Source organism: Lactuca virosa, chromosome 4 (assembly GCF_052849685.1).
Source record: "Lactuca virosa cultivar CGN04683 chromosome 4, Lactuca_virosa_CGN04683_v6, whole genome shotgun sequence".
NCBI classification, from domain to species: Eukaryota; Viridiplantae; Streptophyta; class Magnoliopsida; order Asterales; family Asteraceae; genus Lactuca; species Lactuca virosa.
This window is the reverse complement of record NC_136429.1, coordinates 935223-941667: the sequence shown is the minus strand read 5'-3', so window position 1 is coordinate 941667 and position 6445 is coordinate 935223. Positions and strand designations below refer to the sequence as shown.

At 34.1% G+C, this 6445-nt stretch overlaps 1 long non-coding RNA gene across 1 annotated transcript; it reads left to right on the top strand.

Annotated features, from left to right (window-relative positions):
- Positions 1-901: 901 nt before the first annotated feature.
- LOC145169116 (uncharacterized) lies at positions 902-3721 on the top strand. The gene is made up of 3 exons (XR_013742316.1): positions 902-1555; positions 1838-3112; positions 3647-3721. It is a non-coding gene; the product is annotated as an uncharacterized LOC145169116 (long non-coding RNA).
- Positions 3722-6445: the final 2724 nt, after the last annotated feature.

The following is a 6445-nucleotide window of genomic DNA, read 5'->3' as shown; positions in this document are numbered from 1 at the left end:
TTTATGTCTCTTGTCTCTTAAAATAAGGAGAACATGGGCATCTATTCCAAGTCTGAATAGAGGCTTGATAGCAATTTGGACTAAACCGACATGTAAAAATTTATATTTCATTCTATGTTCTAGAATAGATCGTGATGATAATAAATGTAAATTTTGTTGGTTACCAATAGACAAAGTTTGTTCTGTCATTTTAATAGAATAACCTTGAAAATAGTCAAAAGTTCCTATTCTATATATTGTATTAACATTAGTTTTAGGTATTGTCCAATCATTCAAACTTTGTTCTATGCCATTAACGGTTTCTTCAATAGAATTTATTTGATTATCATAATCTTGTTCATTGTCGATATTTTTACCAGGAATATATTTTTTGGATAATATGCGTGAAAATTTACTCATATTCAATTAATTTTGCTTTAAAATTCTATAAGGAAACTTACTTGTTTTAATAATGATGAACAGAGGCGAATCGTCTCAACGATGATTGTGGTCCGGCACCGCGACTTACGTCCTTATCTGCGCGTTTTACGCTAATCCAACCAATCACTGGTCTTGTCTCTGAATCATACTTATTAAAACTTGTAAATTTCTTAGAGAATATTAAACCCAAATTAAATAAATATGAAATAAATATATCATGCATAACCACCCCAAAAACTTTTCTTGGCTCTGATACCATCAATCTTTTGAGACTACCAGTAAAACCAGAAGTAAATATATGATCATTTGAGAACTCATAGTTTTCTGAGAACACGATAATTAAACGAGAGCCGTTAGATCAAAATAATAAAAAGTTAGGATGTTTTATGGCATTTTTGTAAATACTTGAAAAAAAATGACACGGAGCATCATAATTAAATTAATCAGGGGCATTTTTGTGATAATTTAGACTCCCTGATTAAATCACGTCAAAGCGTCAATCCTACACCTCTGTGTGGGTCTCTCTCTCTCTTCATCCTACCTCCGACTGTCATTATTCCACTGCCCTATTTCAGACACCAACTACTCCCAACCCTCGCCGACGCTTCTTCAACTGGCGACGATAATGACAACTACGACACGCTTCAGACGACGTCTGGTGGAGGTACGAATCTCGAATTCCTGAATCACGCAAAAGACCGCATACAAAGAGGATTAGGCACCCGACGTCCATAGAAGGAGATGTTCAACCTCGGTTCGATTAACTTTCCTTAAAGCTTCTCTGACGTGATTTATGGTACCTCCTACCAGTGACGACCTTTTCCGGTGCTTTCGCTCAGAAACCGTTTCCTCCGAACTTAGATCTTTTACGATGTTTTCCCTAAAAATCAATTGCATCACCGATTGATTTGAATCTCTCAATCAGAGCCTTCGTTTACCATCGGTTGTTACATCAGGTCTTCACTAGGTTTTATTAAAGAGTTCACTGATATGTGTTAATCTTGATCTAAATTTATACAGTGAAGATATCTTGCAATCATTGAAGACTTCCAATTCGGTGACCTGTGAATTACTCTGATATGTTCAAAGGTTGAGAGTGAGCGAATGCGATGTTCAAAAATTGAAGAATTTTAAGGTATGTTAGTTTCTTCAATTTTGATCTGAGTTATTATTTAGTTGTGACAGATACTACTTATTCGTGTTTAATTTTCTGAATCCGGAGATTTTCTTTGATCGAATTTTCTTTAATTTTGTGAATTTGTCACAAAAGAGTTAATATAAGTACATGTTCGAACTATAGATCACTAGAACCCTTACCGTCTCATGATATTTGTATATAGTTATTCTTAATTTGATATATGAACTGAAAACTATAAATGGATGAAATTGAACTCTTACTATGTTGTGATGATGTTAGGTATACAAAAAGGGTGGGAAGACCATTGTCTTTACTCAAACAAAAAGGGATGCAGATGAGGTCTCATTGGTATTGACTAATAGTATATCTTCAGAGGCATTACATGGTGACATATTTCAACATCAAAGAGAAAGAACACTTAATAATTAGACACTTGAAGTACCTTTTTGTGGTTATTATTGGAAAAGGGTATATGGGGAAAATGTGTAAATGTGGCATTTCTTACCTGTATCCATCTTGTAAGGTCTGTAACACAGGGCTAACAACCAACTCAAAATTTTCCTTTATTAAAACTGCACAAACTACATCACCTAAAGCAACAATATGTAAAGAATCAATGCATTCACTAAGGAGTGTCCATTCTCCAAAATAACTCCCTTCACTCTTCTCCATTGAAAGATTTGTGCCACTTTCCATGTTATCAGCCATCAGACTTGATGCATTTTGACTTCTGATATATGAGTCAAACGTGATCCTCACTTTTCCCTTTTGTATCATATATAACCCTGAAACACCATTACCCTACAAATAGACATGCTTATATATATATGTTTTTCCCTGGTATGTAATACTAAGGAGTGTCGAAAAATGGTTATTTTTTATTTTTTGATAATTGGTAAGTTTAGTTTACCTTATCAACTATTGTTTGTCTATTGGAGAAGGAAACTTTAGAAAGAGCATCAACAATGAGACTGGGTTGTAAAATGGTCAACCTTGAGAGAAGGTCAATGAATCTGATAAATTTCAATGATGATAAATTTGAAAACTCTGATGTAAGAATTCCTCTAAAATCTTCTCTTCGTAGGGCCCATAGAGTTCCATAAGTCATTGCACGTACTGAAGCTTGTAGGGGCTTATTGTACATGGAGTGAAATAGAATCACAAAGGACTGGAATAGAAACACAAAGGAATGGAATGAGTCATTCAAACATGTGGTTTGTTATATGCAACCAGAAAAATAAATGAATTTAAGATGATAAATAAAGAAAAAATGTTAGTTAATAAAAATAAGTATTAATAGTAGACACGTCAGAGATTTTGTTGTGTAAACTTATTGTATTTCTTATGTTTGAGTCGCGGGTCTATAGAAATGTCAGACTCAGAGGATTTTCAGCCAATATAACTGGAATGGTGATTTGTTGACAATCGCCTTTCACGGAGCCACAATCTAGCAACAGAAAGCTTTGGACATCAATGAGAGAGATTTGGGATTAGATAATCCCGATACTATAAGAAGTTATGGGGATCTTGTTGTGTTATACTCTCACCATCAACGTACAAACTTGGCTATGTTTTATTTTCATATTTATGTCCCCTTTATACAACTTGGTTTTCTTACTTACTACAATATCATGTATGTAGTGATTCACATGTGAATCACATATGAATTACATGTGATTCACTTTTGCTTTACATGTAATTACAAGTTAATCACATGTGATTCACATGTAATTCACAAGTGAATCACATATGAATTACAAGTTAATCACATGTGAATCACATATGAATTATATGTGATTCACATATAAATCACAAGTGAATCACATATGAATTACATGTGATTCACATATAAATCACAAGTGAATCACATATGAATTATGTCTATATGCACACATGTATTTTATGCGCGTGTTCTTCGTTAATTATTATTTTTTTTAATTTTCTTATGAATTTTACATTTGAATCTTAAAAGATATAATAACATGTGAATCTTACATGATATAATCAAATGTGAATCTTACATGATATATACATATGCATTTTTTGTGAGTGTTTTTACATTAATCATTTTTTTTAATTTTCTTGTAGATTTGAAAGAATTTGTGCAAAATATTGAAGAGATGAAAAGTGATATGAAGAAAATATGGAAATCTTGACACGAAGATATGAAAACACTTTGAATCTTTGTAGCATTTTTCGTTTTTTTTTATATTTTATATTGTATCGAATAAAATATTTGTCCTATTGTGTTTATAGAATAGTATATAAAATGATTTTTTATGATTTACATACGAACAATATAGTATAAAAAATATGCATTTTATATTGAATTTTTTATAATTTACTTGCGAAACAATATGGATATATGCACCTAAAACAATGATTTTTTTATTAAAATTTTTTTATATAATTTTTTTAAATATTCTAGTTTTTTTTTTTAAATTTATTGATATTTAAAAAATGTACTATTTTTAAAGAAATTGCAATTTTTTCAAAAAAATATTTATTTTCAATTTTTTATAAAAATTCATGTTTTCTAAAAACAATTAAAAAAATCTGCATTTTTTTTAAAAAATCGAAAATTATTGCTTTTACAAAAAAAAAACCAAAATTTTGATTTTTTATGTTAGCTTTTGGACATTTTTTATTAATATTTCCAATAACACAAAAATTTAAACATTAAATGAGATTGGTAAGATGACGATCGTGCCTTAATGAGTTAATTTTGATCTAACGCTCCACCTTTAGTTTTTAGGTTCTCGGGAAACTATGAGTTCTCAACGGATCTCGCCCCTATATATATATATATATATATATATATATATATATATATATATATATATATATATATATATATATATATATATATAGACAAAAGATCAAATGAGAACCATTAAAAGTTAAGAACCACTTAGGAACCATTTTTATTAAAGTATAACACAAGAACCCACTTTCATCTTTTGTTATATCAGATCAAAACACACTACATACACTCTCACATAGTTATCTTCTCTCTCTGCAACATCCCAAAAATATAGACCAAAATTTCGTTTTAAATCGGTAATAAAAACCATCAATATCATCAATCACATAAAAATCATAGTCATGTATCTCAAAAACATCATCAAATCTATCAATGTATCAAAAATTATATATCATAAATCAGAGTGAATCCTCCCAGGCTAAAAACAGTGGTGTGTGCCATGCAGTCATCCTGAGCTCTTCCCCTTACTAGCGGAAGTACCTGAAACCAAAACTGAAAACTGTAAGCACGAAGCTTAGTGAGTCTCCCCAACTACCACATACCATACACATAACACATAAACATATCTTGGGCCCCGCCCCTGCTACATCGAGTCAAGCTCGACATCGGCTTTCCCGGCATCGGGCCCCACCCGGCATCGAACCCTATTCGGCATCGGGCCCTGACCGGCATTGAGCAAATCTCAGAATACATAAGAGCATAATCAGTAATACACATAAACCTAAGCACATAACATTAACACTTAAACATTCATCGGGCCCCGCCCGACATCGGATCGTAATCCGGTAACATACTAACATTCCTCGGGACCGCCCCGGTATCGAACTTAAGTCTGGAAACATACAATATAAACACATGCAAGAATCACAAAGACATCAAGCATACAAGCATTACTCGGGACCGCCCCAGCATCGGATCGAAATCCGAAAAAAACATATAATCCTACATCGGGCCCCGCCCGGCATCGGACCATAGTCCGGAACTACTACTAGCTAAACGGGTCGGCCTTGGTGCCTTAGACCCGTTCCTACTTGAGGAAACTTACCTCGAATGCTAGTTGTGAAATCTCGTTTGAGGAATCTCTCACGACTGCTCCAACGACTCCCCGACTATCAATTTCACAATAACACTTAATCAAAAATCTGATAATTCTTCTTAGGGTAAAATGACAATTTTACCCCTGGTCAAAGTCAACGTCCTAGTCAAAGTCAAAGTCAAGGTCAACTCCCAGTCAAACCCAACTCGGCGAGTTCCTGTACTACTCAGACTCGTGGTCAGCCGAGTCAACTCTTCGAGTCCCTTACTGGACTCGCCGAGTTCCCCTGTCTGTTTGGGCTATCTTAATGGATTAAGCATCTACACTTCAGATCCAAGCTTCATACTTCATATAAACCCTGAAAATGTCCTTTTAAGGGTAAAGTTTCTGATTTTACCCATTAATACCTCTTCTTAAAGAGTTTAGCTCAAACCCTAATTCCTTGGGACCTACAACTTGATCCTTAAACCACCCATACACCAAACTAACGCTTACAAACTCAGATCTAAACCCCTAACATTACTTGGACACGTAAAGTTCCCAACTTTCCTTCCAAGCATGGCCCCTTAGGGATAAAAAGGCCATATTAATGCTAATAAGCTTGCATGGGGCTTCCATGGTCATAAAGTTTGCACCTTTATGCCATAGAACCCCTCCTAGATCCCAGATCTGAAATATAAGTCACTTGGGACGTCCAAATCCCCAAAGACCAAGGTTCTTGTACCAAAACCCTCATAAAATGGAAGTAAATAGATCTAAGGAATGAATGATCAAGTTAGAGACTTGATTACCAGAAAGTGATGAGGATGGAAGGAAATCCCTGGATCTACTATCTTCTCCTTGAACCTTCTAGCTCCTTCTTCTTCTTCTAGCTTCAAGAACACACCAAAACACTCAAGAATGGCTCACAAACTCACAAGATACTCTAGGGTTTCGTGGATTAGGGTTTAGGACTTGAAGGATGGAAATGAGGCCAAAAGGTGGGGATTAAGATGCTTAAATAGAGTGCAAAAACTCGAAATTAGGGTTTTACTCTGATAGACCTACTCGCCGAATCGAGGGCTTTTGACTCGTCGAGTAGATGGCT